General features: G+C 49.8%; 1 protein-coding gene across 2 annotated transcripts in view; it reads right to left on the bottom strand.

The window, feature by feature from the left end:
- The window catches only part of Cables1 (CDK5 and Abl enzyme substrate 1), a 106,354-nt gene that overhangs the window by 88,127 nt on the left and 1,543 nt on the right, over window positions 1–16,684 (bottom strand). The window lies entirely within an intron of this gene.

The raw sequence follows: 16,684 nt of genomic DNA, 5'->3' as shown, positions 1-16,684 counted from the left end.
GAATAGGGAACCAAGAATCAGAAAGATGTGCCTGCGGACCTGGGGTTGCAGGGTTCTAGGCCCAGGGACTTGGCCCTGGTCACCTCTGATTCCCCAGCTCGGGGATCACTGTGTGCTGCTGTGCTGGCTTTTTACACTGGTGCTGTAGATTTAAGCTCAGGTCCTTGAACATCTTCTACCAATGCATTCTTTGTGTCTGGGACCTCCCTTGCCAGCACAGCATCCCAGGGTGAATACTGATTGGAGTCAAGGAGTCTTTTTTTTTCTGTCATGACCCTCAGCTATGTGAGAGCTTTCATTCCTGGCTCCCACTCCACAAAAGGAAGAGGAAGAGTCCAAGCGGCTGGTGAGGGATGAATGGGATTGGATGACGCCCGCCTTTAAAAGGAAAGGAATACCGTTTCCAGCCTCTAGCCCTGAAAACACAGTAATTAGCAGCTGAACAAATACACTGACCCCCTATGACTCAGGCATTCTGGGGGTTAGGTGTGTAGCAAGCACCGTGCCCAGTACCGAGTAAGTGGGGATATCCTGTCCCATACCACACGACAGAAGTAAATTTGCAAACACAGACCTCACCAGCATCTCTTATATTAAACCCACACCGTGTTCATGACAGGAAAGCACAGTTGGAGTGGCAGTCAGTGAGTCACCCATGACCCGGATGACAGAGGTGGACAGGTAACTGCTTTCTTATCTGTCGACACCAACAAGCACACGTCCTCTCCTGGCCCTCTGTGATTCAGTAATTTTCTTTCTCATTTTTGTTAATCCAGTAATTTTCTTTTTCATTTTTTGCAAGTTTGATCATAATTTCACTGAAATGAAATGGTCCAACCATAAAGCTAGAGTATAGTTGAGTGTTGCCAAGCACAAGGTGTGATGTGCCCTTGGGGCATAGTGAGATCTTTATTCAGGCATGAGTCGCAGGGCCGTCATCTGTGGGCTCAACCACATACCAACAGCGTGTATTAACCAAGGTGTTTTTAAACACATGGAGTCCAGGCTATGTACTGATGGAGTGATACAAGTATGACCAGAGGCTCTCCATGACTGAGCCCGGCTCAGTAGTCCCTCATTCCGAGTTTACAATAGCTTTGCTTAAAAATAAATTGGAGCAGTGAGAATGTTTCGTCAGCAAGACTTTTATTCTAGAAACTCACCTGTGTGGCATTAGATGGCTGTGAAGGAAGACAGAGCATAGGCCCCTGGCCCCTGAGAAGGCTTCTACCACAACATTGATGCCCTCAGCCCTCTGGGTCTCCAGTCCACAGCTGGGAAACCTTTGGCTCCCAGAAGCTGCAGGCCTCATTCTGTCTCATTCTATGTACACAGTAGTCACCGCGTGAGCATCCACAGCCTGACCAGGGCAGGCTACACCACAGCCCAGCTGTGATAAGTAACTGTCACTATTGACTGACTTAGTCACATGGAAACAAACACACTCACTTCTGGGTCTACCTGTCAGGGCCTAACAGAGGAAGGAAGTCCCGCCCTGAATATGGGTAGCACCATTTCATGGAGTCCCAGACTGAAAGTAAAAGAGAATGCAAGCAGAGCCAGGGGCATTCTCTCTTCTTCATGCCTGCGGACATAACGCAACCACCGGCCTCTTGCTTCTACTGCAGTGTGAATGTCTCTCCTCACACTGCAAACCCAAACAACAAGCCTACTCCCACCTCCCAAGTTGCTCCCTCTCAGACATTTTGTCACAGCACAGGGTAGAGAGGCTGTCCTGTTTTGGTTTGATGTCTACTTGACATAAGCTGGAGTTATTTGGAAGAAGAGCCCTCAGCTGAGAAAGTCCTCTCCACCAGATTGGCCTATGGGCAAACCTGTGGGGCATTTTCTTATTCAATGACCAATGTGGGGGAGTCCAGCTCACCGTGTTCCTGCCTCCAGATTCCTGCCCTGGCTTTCCTCAGTGATGAACTTACAGGCTGTAAGCTGAAGTCAACCCTTTCCTCCCCAAATTAGTGTTTTACATGGCAGTAGAAACTCTGACTGAGGCTGTAACTAATGCACAGCTGAATGGTCAGCATGCAATGCGCCCACCACATCCTCACATGCATTTTGCTTTTCCAGGCTGAGCCTCGGGTCCTGAGGCTGCTGGCATCCCAGCACCAGAGCCAGAGCAGACCATTCTCCCTGTTACCCAGGTGGCCCTTTAGCAACCATGAGGGAAGTCAGCTCAGCACTCTGAGAAAGCCCTGCAGGCACAAGGAAGCACCGTCACAACATCCAACCTTAGTTTATAAGGCATTTACATCCAGCAAGGAAAGCAGCCTGCAGCATAAGAAAACACTGGAGACTAAACCCAGGGCTCAAACTAGGGAAAAGTCACTGGACCGTGCCATGGTCCTGGGATGCTGCCACAAGTAGCCCACACAAGGCCCTGAAACCCTAGACTCTGTGTTTCTCCTGTGCCTGGAGGTTAAAGAAAAATGGAAATGGAGTGACCAGGGCTGCCCTGTGGATACACCAGGCTGAACTAATCCCCAGGGAGGAGAGATGCAAATGCTAATGAAATGTCACCTCCATCACTTCTGCCAGGGTTATAAAAAGAAACTGGAGACTTCCCCCCTGGGGCATCATCTGTTAATTACCATTCACAAAAGTGCTGTTTTAGAAGTCTGTAGTATGAATACTTTACCCTGGTAGTGGTGGGGGGAGCAGCTTCCAAAAAAATATCAAACGACATTCCAAATGGCAAAGTGATTTGCTGTCCCACTCAGAGTCTCAGATGAGCTTGGGAGTCTGTCTGAAAAGGCAGGCATCTGGTACCAATTTGTGACAATATAAAAATCAATGCTCAACTCTCATATAAATATTTCCTCCCACGCCAGATTCCACCAGCCCGTACACATCTTACTTGGTTCCTTGTATTTCAGTCTGACTCTTCGTTTCCTGGCTCCAGAGGGCTAATGTTAAACATTTCTGATTGTCACACCTTTTAACCCAGCTATGCTAGCTATATTCTTTCTCTCTGTAAATACAGCCTATAGGATACCTGCAGATAGAGCACTCCTGATGCTTCCAATCTGCCTGGCCTCCGAGAAACACTTGTGTCTGATGCAAAGAGGTGACCTTGTAAAATGCGACCTCCTTCCCCAGCACACAAGGTGGCATCTCACCAACACAGCCTTTATCAGACACCAGGCTGTGGAGTGACCAGATTATATTCTTTTTTTAAAAAATATTTATTTATTATATGTAAGTACACTGTAGCTGTCTTCATAAGAGAGAAGAGAGCATCAGATCTCATTACGGATGGTTGTGAGCCACCATGTGGTTGCTGGGATTTGAACTCAGGACCTTTGGAAGAGCAGTTGGCGCTCTTAACCGCTGAGCCATCTCACCAGCCCCCCAAATTATATTCTTAAGACAGTGTTAAGAATGCATTGGGCCTCAATCCTTCCTTCCAGCCCTGGTTTCTATGAATGCTCTGATCCCACTGTGTCCTCGAGGGTCCTCCAATCTCTAATGTATACGTGCACAATGGCTCCTCCTGTCTACAGGAAAGGTCCCAGTACCACTTAGTATCCTCTGCTTCTCCTGTCTGTCCAATCATGCATCCCATCCCCCCTGTCTGTCCTCAGACCTTGGCCCAGCAATCACTCTTGAAGGGAAGCCTTCCTTAACGCACCAGCATGGATTTGACTGTAGGCCAGCAGGCTCAGTACCATCTTGTCTGTAACATGTATCAAGCCTGTAACTGCTTTGTCCTGTGACTATTCTCAAGATTCCTACGTCAGCTTGGTGCTGTCAGGCACCAGTCAATGGACATTCTATCAATTCCCAGCATGCACCTTGAGCTCACCAAGTCCTCTCTAACTTTTGATCACCCCAATCCACTGTGTCTCTCAGGATGCAAGGGATTTCTATTAAGCACACATACTACCCACTCCATTCTTGTCATTCACTCCCCAGTCTCTGTGTCGCAGCTACCCACTCTTTTTCTTCTTTAAACGCACCTCATGGGCCCAGAACACATTCCCAGTGTCTAGAACCTACATCCCATCTTTAGGTGGCTTTTCATCTTTGGTTTGTGTGTAAGGGATTCTTGTTGTTCTTCTTTACACAAAGTCTTGCTATGTAGTCCAGGCTGGCCTCTTGCTCCAGCCTTCGACATGCCAGGGTTCCAGGAGCCTACCAGCATGCCCAGCTTTACATGGTTCTCAATGCTTCTCAGCTTCCTCAGAGACCTTTCCAGCCACCACGTCTAACAGAGGAGTCCTTTCATGGCAGCTCCCAGAGTTTATTTTACAGGCAGTTTTATGAGTGCCTTTCTTTTGCCCATCTCCCACACTAGTGGTAAACTGTATTTGGGAAAGTCTGTGTCCCCAGGGTTTGGCACAAAGTAGAATGCCTTCAAGAAGTTCATTTGCACGCCTGAAACAATCTTCCAGCAGAGACACCATGAAATTCCTCAGACTTCAGAGCAGGGGCAGAGAGACAGACAGGGAGTGGCAGGGGAGCCAAGATAAGGAAACCCAGCAAAAACCTCCCCGGTGCACAGCTGGGTGCAAAGCTGGCCTCGGAAGGGGCAGAGGGCCTTGGAGCTGGGACACAGTGCTTCCTTCCCCTGACTTATGCAAGAATGCTGGTTTTTATGAACACAGTGTCTCATAATTAAAGCACCATGTCTAGTCACGTGTGTGGGGGTCTCTGAGAGATGACCTCAGGAGGCAAGAAGGCACTTTGGAGCAGTACAACTCAGTAGCCTGTGTTTGTTCAGACTTTGGGAGTCTGACCCAGAGAGGTTTATTTTAGCCATATATATATATACATATATATATTTGGTTTTGGTTTTTTGAGACAGGGTTTCTCTGTGTAGCCCTGGCTGTCCTGGAACTCACTCTGTAGACCAGGCTGACCTCGAACTCAAAAATCCGCCTGCCTCTGCCTCCCAAGTGCTGGGATTAAAGGCGTGCGCCACCACACCCGGCTATTTTAGCCATATTTAAGTGCAGCACAATTTGGTGAAAACTATTCTGCTGATAATTAACTCAACCACACATGTACAACAAAGCATACAAAAATCTCCCTGAGAAACAAAGCAAGCTAAATGCAGACAAGGAGTGACTACATTAAAACCCTTTGTAATGGCTATAAAGATAGGTTCTATAAATTAACAGAGAAGAACACCTTTTTGATAAAGGGGAGTGGGGGAAATCCAATGTTGGGAAAGTCTTTAGCCACACAGATAGGGCAAAAGGCAGCAGATTAGTAAACATGCCACTCCTAGACTTGCAGGTATCAACAGCATGCCTTCTTTGAAGGACCAGTCCTATGTGGTTAACATTCCAGGCTCCCCGAGGGCTTATGTGTGAGCAAAGACCTCTGCGCTCCCTCATCTGCTGTTAGGGAACATACTCAGAATACTGCTCTAAAGCCTGCCAAAGACTTGACCAAAAACTTCAATATCCAGAATGGAGTGTAAATGTGCACACTCGTGTGTGTGTGCACATACACACACACATAAACCCCTCAAGGGCCATCTATTAAAGGTCTGTGTCCTAGTTACTAAAAGGCCTTTTGGTCATTTGGGATTGGAAGAGTCCAAATTTGGGTCAAAGATCATTGGCTCAAATTACAGGGCACTGTGGAAGTCTGGTCTCCTCCACACTTGTTTCCCGGCCATGAGCTGCACAGCTCTGTGCCATCACACCCTCGCACTAGGACAGACTGCCTGCCAGTAGTCCAAAAGTAATTGGGCCAATGGATAGTGGCCTACAACTCCCCAAATGATGAGCCAACCTCCCCATGGCTATCTGTTACAGCAACAGAAAGCTTACTTATAATCACAGAGCTCCTACCCACCCTGCTGGCCTCAGGGAGGAAGGCTGGTACCTCCATGTGTCCCGAGAACCAGCTCCTACCTGACTCTGACCATCAGCTACTCTAACAACTACAGTTCTGCAGACGCAAGGTGCTGCAAGGCTGCAAGGCTGCAAGGCTGGTTCTCCTAGACACTCTAGGGAGATTACTTCCTTCCACGGTGGCCAGGATTCCTTAATATTCTCTGAGCACACTAGAAACATCACACCAACCTGTGTGCCTGTCCATGCCGCCATCTTCCAGTTCTGCATGCTCACGTGGCCTTCTCAAGGGGATGAGGTCCTTGCATTTGGAGTTTCTCAACTCAGCATAATCTCATCTTAACTAATTATGTCTACAACAACCTCATTTCTGCTAAGTCGCAAATCCAAGAACAATGGCTAACTGAAGTGCTCATTTAACATAATAAAGCAGACCTGGCTGCCAGGTTCTCCCAGCATCCCTCACACCCTATCTGTTACAGGGTATGGTTGGCACACCCCACCCTACTAACCTGAATTGGGTAGTCCATGTTCTGTTCAGCCTGGACTCTTTCCTCAGCCTGCTTTCTCCCTTACATCTACAATAAAAACCTTGCTCCGTACTTTAGGACTGACTATCCTCTGACTTCATTTTTTGCCTTCACTTTTCAAGAGGGCCCATTCTGCAATTCCAGAAGGCCATAAGGAGGCAGAGCAGTTCACCCAGGTATATCCTACAAGAGCAAGAAGAAAGTGCCACAAAAGTAGGTGACTACTGTAGACTCCTCCTGGAGGAGAGTCTGTCTGTCCATCCCAGACAAAGAGGGCATCAACAGACCAAAGGAATGATCCCACCAAGTCTAGCTAGTTAGCGGTAACTTACAGGAGGCACGAGTGACTCTAACAGGTGTGTCTTTGAAAAGCTTATGCTACCTATTCCTGCTCAGAAGGCTCCCTGCTACCCCTGCAGTGAGAGTCTCTCGGTAGGGAAGCATCCAGTGGGTGTCAATGCTAGGTGCTCACCAAGGTATCATAGTCAAATGGCAAGCCCAGCCCAAAAACCATCTCCACCCATCGACGGCTCCCACCTCAGGCCCAGAGCCCAGCTGCCTCAGCACAGAGATTCTGCTTCTCCTCTGGGTCAAGACCTGGGCCCCATTCATCTAACAACCCCTCAGTCACTGCCTGGGTCAGATGCCTGGACGGGGCTGATACTGAAACTGCTTATACAGTACACCTTGGAGCCTCGAGCACAGTTCTGAGGGTTTGGCTGGGGGTGCGAAGCACCAGTGAGGAGGAACTTACAACAGGAATCAACGAGTCACTGAGCAGCAAGGACTCCATGTGCGCCTGCTGCTGTCCTGTCCATCCCCCTAGGAGCCGTCCCACTTAGACCCTGGAAGCTAAGTCACAGGCCCAGGGTAAGAACCCAGCGGCTGCAAAGGGAGTGGGAAAGTCTCCCTAGCTGTCTTGAGGCTGCTCAGTGGGGTGACAGGGACCTTCTGGCAGGCATCTCCTGACTGTCCTTCACACACACAGCAAGATGGGCCATGGCACCTCCCACCACCTCCCCTCTCCCACCACCTCCCCCCCAACCCCCAGCACCGTGCTGAGCCGGCCAGGGCAACAGGATGGGTCTTGCTGTATGGGACGGGGATGGGGGGAGAGGCAGCACACAAAGGAGGGTGGGTTTCCCATAAAGACTGGTCTTACTGTTATGAAATTATAAATCGTGGTGACTAACCCCCCACCCCAACCCTGCAGTGTCCCACCCTCAGCTCCTCACCACCTTCCCAGATCTGACCAACTTCTCTACTGCTTCCTGGTAGAAAGCTGGGCAATTAGCAAGGTGCAGCCAACTTTGACTGCTTCAGGGCCCCAGGCCAATCACTCCTGCGATGGTTGGCTAACTAGGTCGGCTTTGTGGAAACACCGGTGTGTCTGCTATGTGTATTAGAGTTTTCTGGAGGAGGTTAACTGAGGAAGTAAGACCCATCCTGGATGCAGGTAGCTCCATCCCGGGGACCAGGGTCGCATACTGAACAAAAAGAGAAAAGGAAGGGGCTGAGCACCAGCACTTATTTCTCTTTCTGATTCCTCATGCAGACGCCATGTGACCAGCCACCATGCTGCCCCTGTTGTGAGGGACCACACCCCTTTTGAATCGATATCTGAAATAATCCATCTTCAAGTCCTTGTCAGACATTCAGTCACAGTGACAGGAAAGCTAATATATTCCATCAGGCAGAGATCATTATCCCAATTTACAGATGAGAACACTGAGGTTTGGGGAATTCCAGTGGTGGTGGTGGTGGTGAGGTTTGCTAAGTGACAGAGCTGCGGGACTCAGAGGTTGGTCCTTCCCCTTCTCAGTCCGCTCACCCACTGTGAGAACAAAGAGGCTGAGAGGCAGAGGAGAAGGCACAGGTGCCAGTGCCCTTTTCCACAGGAGGAGCCGCCTTCATGGCTTCTTGGGAAATTTTTCCACCACTCCTTGCAGCCAGGGTCCTGCTGGCCTGCCCAAGAGGTTATCACGTGCCAATCAGCACGCCTGATGGTCAGGCTGCAGTCAAACCCTGGCGAGCACTACTCTGTCCTCTACCACACTGACTATGACCGGCTCTGGCAGATCTCTGTTCTTCTGAGGTTAACATAGAGTGGGGACTCTGGGCAGGAATTGGGGTACATTCTACAGTACGTAATAGAAGCCCTTGTTTTGATGAGTGACATGACTCTAGGGGGTAAGTTTTTGGATGTTTTTAAAACTCCCAGAATTGGAGCCCAGGATGTTGACAGGACAGTACTCCCTCTCCTGCCGACTTTCTACCTTCGACTTTCTGAAGGCTTTAATGAGAAAGCACCCGTGGAGGCCCTTGGTGAGCTGTGGGCCCCAAACAAGTCACATTTACAATCCCTACTGGACAGAGCACGCAGCTGTCTCCTCCTCACTCCACTCCGCCTCACTGCAGGCTGCACTGGACTCAGGAGAGCTGCCTTCCCAAGTGACGTCAGCTTCTAGCAAGCCCTAGGCAGAAGGCCTACCACACCATTCCAATCTGTTCTTCATAGCTCCTGCCTACCTAGAGCTAACTCTACCATGATTGAGTAAGACTAAATACTGATTCCTCCACACACGTTCACGACACTGCAATGCCAAGTGCTAAGGCTCTACACTCTATCGTCTAGAGCTTTATAAGTATTCGTCTCTGTGGTTAAACATGCAGCAATAAGCCCCAGGCCACACCAAGGATTGCTTCGTTCAATACAAACTGGTGTGTAATTATCCAAACTACTCACACAAACAGAGAAGGGTTGGGAAACCCTGATCAATGCTATGTTCCTGGAAGTCTCAGAAAACCAAGCAAAAACAAAACCACAGCATGGTAGTTTGTAAACAAAAAATTACCACTAAGTTTGTGATTCCCACACAGTACAGAGTGCTGCGCAGGGGATTCGAGCTTCAGTATCTGAAAAGATTTTGTGGGTTTAAAAAAATATATTTAAAACTTTGAAGTCAGGGGTGTGCATAGTTGGGGGTGGTGCAGGTATCCAAAGAGGCCAAAAGAGGGTGTTAGGTCCTTGGATCTGAAATGATAGGCAGTTATGAACAGTCCAGTATAGATGCCGGGGACCAACTTGGGTCCTCTGTAGGAGCAGTGCATGCTCTTAACCACTGAGCCATCTCTCCAGCCCTGAAAGTTTTGTTTTAAAATTTACCACAGACCAAACTCATATGATGGGGTTTAGCTTTTGTTTTTTTTCTGTGGTGGAATTGGACTCGGGGCTTCCTGCATGCTAGGCAAGAACACGGTCAACTGAGCTACTGCCACAGCCCTTGTATTTGGAAGCAGAAAGCGGGCAGTAGTCCTGAGAACGTTCATATCATCTTCCATGGCAGATGCCTTGCCCCCTTAAGCATTTTTGACGAACAGTCTCGCCATGTAGCCCAGCCTGGGCTTGAACCCATGCTGGTCCTTCTGTCTCCATCTCTGAGTGTGGGGTTCAGCCACAAGCCACCATGCCTAAGTTACCCAGCAGATTCTTCAGAAACTGATTTTCATTTGATGTGAACAGCCCCCAACGGGAAAAATGGAACACAAACATGTATTCATGCATCAGCCCACAGGGTACACCAGGTCTCAGGAAGCTAGGAAGGGACCTGACTGGCAGTCTGGATTCCCAGGATGGTGACAGTCCCATCCTGATGAGCTTAGCTTACGGCCTAGCTCTGAGCTCACTAATCGACTCTAACAATACTTCCCCATGGCAAAGCCAGCACACTGTCACAGCTAAGGGATTTCAGACAAGACTCCTTAAACCACCCAGACTCAGTCTCCTCAGCTCTAAAGTGGGTAGAATCTGTATCACACAAGGATATGGAACAGATAAAGCTAAAGCACACACCAGCGAAGGGGAGTGAGGACTTTGTCACTTTTCTCACCCACTGAGAAGGAGGAGGGAGAGGAGGGGGGAGAAGAAGAAGAGGGAGAGGAGGAGGATAGACAGGATGGTGCAGGTCACACAGGCAGCCTCAACTTACTCCAGGACATGGCTACAGCTAGGGTGGGCCGGTCAGGCTGCTGAACAGAGGAGGTGGCGCATAAGCATCCTGCCTCACCAAATGAGCAGGGGCAGTGGTGGCTGCTGGGAAACAATAAAGGCTTGGGAGACTGGAAGAGGCATGCAGTAGAAAGATGGCCCTGAGGAAAGGGTGGCTCCAGCTTTGAAGAGGTTGGCCAAGTGCCAAGATCCCATTTCTCCGCTCAGCTGAGGGTGAACCTCCCAAAGAATGGTACCTCTGGTAGAGACAGACCCTGGGTTTGTCCCCTCAGCATCATCCAAAACCAAACCAAACCTCCCTGCTGCCACCGGCAGGTGGCCAGGAAACCAGGCTTTGTTTTGATTGTGGTCACTCTGCCCGAAAGATTCTTATGTGAGACCTGGCCCCCAATGATCCACCCAACAATACCCAACAGCATGCAAGCCAAAGAGGTCAGTAGAAGTGGGAGGTGAGGGGGGACATGACACCTGTGGAAGAGGCATGGCAGTCAGGTGGGCAGTGCTGGGGACTTTTCCCAGGGAGAGCAGCCTCAGAAGAGTCTCTCTCACATGCCGAGGGAGCGGGCAGTAGCAACCAGGAATCACCAAAGGCCGCTTTGTAAGAAATACCAAGACTCTGAGTCTGGTAGGATCAGAAGTGGGTCTTAGAAAGGTCTCCCCACCCAGGGAGAAGGAATGGTTGAGTCCAAAGGAAGAAAGGGATCCTCTTGGAAAATCCTGTGTCATCTAGGATGTCGCCAACAGTGGGCAGAGCGGAGCCTGGGGCCCCTGCACACCTGGGCACTGAGTGCATCAGGCATCTAGTGTCTGCTACAGCTCCCCAAGTCTGCCGCCTTAGCACGGGGACCCAGCATGACACTATAAAGACAGAGTGTCCAAACAAACAAAGGCCCAGGAAGGAAGCAGGGTGATCAGGCTAAAGAGAACAGCAGGGATGGAGAGCAAAGCTGGTCTCACCGACGACACTGTGACAACATGAAGGGACAGTATCTTGGAGTGAGAGCAGTAAAGGGGGCCCCACATAGGTACCCATGGGATATCACTACTGTGGTCACAGAAAGCCCTGCTTCCCTGGCCAGAGACCCTCTTTAGATGATACAAAGGTGGGAATCTAAAGAAAGAAAGCCGTGTGGGCGGTGGGTGACCTTTGAGGTCACCAAGTCTGCTTCTGAGGCTGAAGTCAGTGAAAGAAGCTGTAACACTGAGCTGTGAAGGCACCAGCAGATTCCCAAGGCCTTAAAGCCACATCCCACATGTGGGCTGAGGGACCTCAGGCAAGCCACTTAACCTCTCTACACCTGAGAACAGGACTGATACACCATCTCAGGATCATCATAAACAGGACGCCCTGAAGCCTCAAAATGCATTTCCTGTGTGTTAAATAACAGTACAGTGCTCCAGGTCCAGCCCAGGACTCACACGGAGGGAGGGAGCACAAACCAAGAGCTCGCCTATCATTCATCCTTACTAGATTCAGGCTAACTTGTACACTCAACACAGCAGGGATCCAATTCCATGTCTATACCTCCTGCGTTCAGCACAGTGAAGCTTAGATCCAGGCTAACTTGCACACTCAACACAGCAGGGATCCAATTCCATGTCTATACCTCCTGCGTTCAGCACAGTGAAGCTTTATCACATCAGCGTTTGTTGAATGAATACACAACACAGGGCATCCAGACCCATTATCAGAGTTTCTTCTACACACACCTCAAAGAAATGAAGCATCCAAGGTCGTCATCGTAGGTCTGCTGTGTGACTCCTGACTACGGCTGCAATCCACATCTATCTACAAAAGCACTTTATAAATGGGCTCCTTGGCAGTCGAGGTTACTACAGCCCCTTTCCTTGATGGGGGGAGGGGTGTTGGCTGGGAATGGCCACCTCAGGCAGGCCAAGGCTTCCTGCTTGGATGGCTTCCTGAAGTCTAAAGTCCAGTGGGACCCCCCAGTTTCTTAGGTGGCACAGCTGAAGGTCATACCTGCCCATAATCTCAGCATTTAAGAGTCAGGAGTTGGGAGAGGCAGAAACTCAAGGCAAGGCAAGTTGAAAGCTGGTGTGGGCGACTTGAGGTTTTATTCCCAGTCACTGGCTCACTGGCTCACTCATTCATTCATGCCTGCTCCCCAAGCACATCCATTAACATTCACCAGCTCTTTGCATCTAATTCTGCAATTAAATTATCCTATGCCCCCAGGTCAGACACACCCTAGCCCTTCACAGCAGACCACAGGGCAGACTAGAATACTAGCCCTGGAGCGGCAGGCTCTTTTATCCTAAGCCTTTAATTCCAGGCTGAGAGCCCAGAATTCTCAAAGCTGGTGCGGGATCGGTCCTCAGTTCACACTGTCTCTTTTTATTCTACCTGTAAGGCCCACTGTCAGTGGCCACTCCTCCCCACCTTACTCCTCCGTGAGCTGATCAACATGGAGTAGCTGACGGGTAGACAAGACAGAGCCCAGAGTGGCTTCGGCATCTCTCCCAGTGTGGTTGCGCAGTCTTCGGAAATACCCTGCATGGAGCCTGGCTCTGCCCGAGAGCTCAGCTCTGCATCCTGAAACTCATGTTGGCTCAGAGGTAACCTGGGGTTGCTGACTGCTGAGGAGATCAGTCTGGAAGCGAGGCGGTGATGCAGCTCAGCAAGGACCATCTCCCCTCACAGGCTCTGCCTCTCAACTTCTGGGTTTTTCCTTTGCAATAAATCTTCAGCGATTACAGCTTATAGCAGCATGAGCCAGGTTTCCACCCTGAGGTAGGAGCCGCAGAGGGAGGACGACGCAGAAACCCCTCAGTGGCCAGAAGAAGCAATCTGCCAAGAGCCCGGGCTCTTTCCTGAAGGGCTAGGTGATCCTGAGCAAGTGACTTAACTCCCGGAAGTCCTCAGACCTGGACAGTGCTTCTCTCCACAGCAACTTCCTCTTCTCGCCACAAGGTTGATTAGTTGCTTAGAAGGGACTGCTAGGTTTTGTTTGGGGCAATATGTAGCCCAGGCTAGCTTTGATCCTCCTGCCTTTTGGTCCAGAGTACTAGGACTGCAGACAAAGGCTGCCAGGCTGGACCACCTGCTTTTTAAATAGATCCCAAGGGGGTGCTAACTACATTAACATCTGACAGCCCCGACCCTGACATTTAGCAGTCAATACATTTTAACATTCAGAAAGTTAAGTATAGCCAAGGCATTTGCAAGGGCTCAAAACACAGATGGAGGAGCTCAAGAGGAGAGTGGCTCAGAAAGGCTGATTGACCTGCCCAGGGTGACACAGCTTTAATGGAGCCACAAGCATCCCAGCCCAGGACACAGGTCTTTGTCAAATGGCCTCCATCCACCACAGATCCGACTCTGGGGCACTATACTAACTCAGGTGCTATTTTTGAACAGTCCTCTGTCACTGCAGCCCTTCTGGCTGGCTCTCACACCTGAGCTCTACTCTGCACTGCTGGGTGGCTGTCTGCCAGTCAGAAGATCCTGGCAGCGGAACAAGAGTTATGCCAGCTGTGGCCTGACGTTTCTTTTTAAGTAAAAGAAGCTGTAAAATTTTCAAAATCTGCTCCCATTTGCCCATTAACACCCTGCCCATGTGGGGCTCACTGCACCAGCAGAGAGGAAGCAAGGCAGGGTGTAAAGTTGAATGGCAGCTGGTGGCTTCCCCAGGCCTGTGTGAAGCCCCTTCACGGAGGCTGCAGGATCCTGGGAGCCATAGGAATTCTGAGAATGGAGCCTAGGGAGCAGTAACGAAGTTGGAGGATCAGAAAGGGAAGAAAAATGGCAGAGACCATCAGGAAAGAGCTACCGGTTCACATGGGATAACTGGCCTCCTGTGTTCCCGACAAATAGCAAGGCAGTGAGAGGGCTGAAGGGAGTCATAGTGGAATGGCAAAGATCCAAGCTGCTGTCCAGTCCCAGGCTGTGTCCGTGGTGCCTCTCAGTACTGAGTCCAGTCTCAGGCAGTACCTCAATCGCTCTGAGCCCTGGAGTCTCCCTGTCTGTGAAAGAATCCACACCAGGGCAGCTGCCAAATGCCTCTGATGTCCAGTTTCCATGGACAGAGATTCATGGTTACTGAGCATGTACCATAAGGTCTAACCATGGAAATGTTCCTCCCTGCTGCAGCTCAAACACTGGACAGCAAAGCAATCCATCCTAATTAGTGTAAGGTCTGGGGTTACAGCTGAGTGGTGGAGGCTTCTCTGGCACATGGAAGCACCAGAGTTCCACCCCCAGGATCTGAGGCATCCAGAAGGAAGGAACCAGAAAGAGGGTTCACAGTCCAGGTCTTGAAGTTGTGATATTTAATCTATTTACTTATTTGTTTTTGTATACCTATGACAAACTCAATATAGGAAATTCCTATACCTTAAATTCACTAGAAAAAGGGTAGATTTGTGGTTCACCATGGCAGTACTTGTCAGTCACCTGGGACACTGACAGGAAGGTGAACTGGTCAGAGTGAAAACAGAAGGACTGCCTTTTAAGCTCTCCATGTGGGTCCAGAGCCCACAATCAGAAGCAAAAAGGCTTCAAAGAATTTCTTACAGAGCTGGGAAAGAATCCACAGAAACCAACTTGATTGGCAGCTCACATCCCACACATGTTTGTTTGTTTGCTGTTTCTTTGTTTTGGTTTTTGTAAAGCAGCTTAAGGAGAGAGCCCCAAGGGCCACTGGGCTTCAGAAGGCCCCCACACCAGGAAGATGACGGCAGGGAAGGCCACACCTGAGATTTAGGTGACTGTAAACAGGAGAAAGTTCTGTTCTGGGGTCATAAAGTGACACACCTCAGGCAAAGGTCTCCCTGGCCACACTGACCTCCCTCAGGCCATGTTAACCTTCCCTCTGCCCCTCTACTAGGAACTGCCAAAGGTGATGGTGCACGCCTTTAACACCAGCACTTGGAAGGCAGAGGCAGGAGGATCTCTGAGTTTGAGGTCAGCCTGGTCTACAGAGAGAGTTCCAGGACAGCCAGGGATATACAGAGAGATCCTGTCTGGAAAAAGCAGAAACAAAACAAAAGCAAAAACAAACAACCTGCCAAAAAGCATACCTACCAGGCTTCCAAACACAGGCTGTTCAGAAACCGTTTGCTATATATGACTGTCCGGCAAGGATACATCTTTGTGACTAGCACATCTCAGGGTGTGTTTGGACAGAAAGGATCAGTAAACCATCCTAAGGGTTCCCAGAGCTATGATTAGCAAGTTAAAGCTCTGGATGTCTTTTAACACAGAAATGCTAGATGCTCTACACCTCCTGAATGAGTTTCCTGGAGGACATCCTATTTCCAGTGCATCGGCCCTCCAGGAGACTCACTGGCTTAGCACAGCACCAGTTTATTACAATGCCTATCATAACCCTATGCTGGTCTCCAGGGCATGTGGTAAGTTAAGGCCGTTCTGCTGGCCCAGGGCTGCCCATTCACCACGGGAGATGCATACTGTGACAAGAAACACCAGAGCAGGATTGTTGTACCCAGTATCACTAACTCATCCGTGCAGTTAGGGGGCTGCTTCTCCAGACTGCACACCCCTGCCCAAGGCCCATGCACACTTGGACTAGAACATTCTGCAGTGGCTCGGGTCTAATTTGATGCGCTGAGAAGCTAGCAAACCGGTGTAAAGCCGGTTGGTCCTTCTGTTATTTCATTAACCAAACAAGTTAGGTTTTCCAACAGGCCACAGGGAGCATAAACCTCCTTCACTGGGAAAGCAATGGCAAGAGGCCGGTCCCCCTACCCACCTAATGCCCACAGAACAAAGGCCGGGCCCTATCCTTTTAGAGGAAACAGAGGTTTTGGTTCCCTAACTTAATGATAATTAACTAAGGTAGTCAGTGCTATAATTTCTCAGGAGGCTTTATTAACTAATGAGGAAGGACTCCCGCCACAGGCCCGCAAGAGCCCCACCTGGACTTCTTCCCAGCCTGTAGGTAGTCTCACTACCCCACACAGAACCAAGACCACTGTCTTAGCATATAGCACTTAACTCCAGCTAGTTCTCCAATAAGCATATCTTGCGTTTTTTCTAAGATATTCAAACCTGCAGATAACGCGCACAAGCATACAATAAGAGTGTCAGGCCAGTTTTCTCGGAATGGAAAAGTCGTAGGCCACATTTCCTCTCTGTCCCCACACTCCAGGCCTGAACCAAGGAAATGCCAAAAAAAAACTTTCCATTTCTTAGGAAAACATGATTTCCCGGGCTCCATAAACTTTCCAGAGGGGTTCCCACGTGTCTGTTACTAGTTGGGTCTCCTGAGCGCCGCCTGCCCCGGCCCCACCCACTGCACCCGGCGGCCGCTCGCCCGGAGCTGGGGACGCGCCTCCGGGTC

This window comes from Mus musculus, chromosome 18, assembly GCF_000001635.26.
Source record: "Mus musculus strain C57BL/6J chromosome 18, GRCm38.p6 C57BL/6J".
Lineage (NCBI taxonomy): Eukaryota > Metazoa > Chordata > Mammalia > Rodentia > Muridae > Mus > Mus musculus.
This window is presented reverse-complemented; position numbering and strand designations above follow the sequence as displayed.